This window comes from Apis dorsata, unplaced genomic scaffold (genome assembly GCF_000469605.1).
Source record: "Apis dorsata unplaced genomic scaffold, Apis dorsata 1.3 scaffold_351, whole genome shotgun sequence".
Taxonomy (NCBI): Eukaryota; Metazoa; Arthropoda; class Insecta; order Hymenoptera; family Apidae; genus Apis; species Apis dorsata.
The window spans coordinates 53,670-53,940 of record NW_006263617.1 but is presented as its reverse complement, the minus strand read 5'-3'; positions in this window follow the sequence as shown (position 1 = coordinate 53,940).

Here is a 271-nt window from a genome sequence, read left to right as displayed (position 1 = left end):
CGATATTAAAAAGAAAAAGAAAGAAACAACAAATTAATCTCGTGCACCCAGCTGCATCCCATACGCGCAAATTCGTTTCTCAAAGCAGCTGCTTTGTCGATCGCAATCGCCCTTTTGCGGTATTTTGCCGGTAATAAAATTTATTTTCAACCACTTTTCAACCTCGCGATAATCAAATTACCGCGCGATGATCGAGTCGACGATCCGTACACGCCTCGACGCAACGTTGAAGAAGAAGAAAATCTGCAATCCTTCGAAACGGCAATATTAA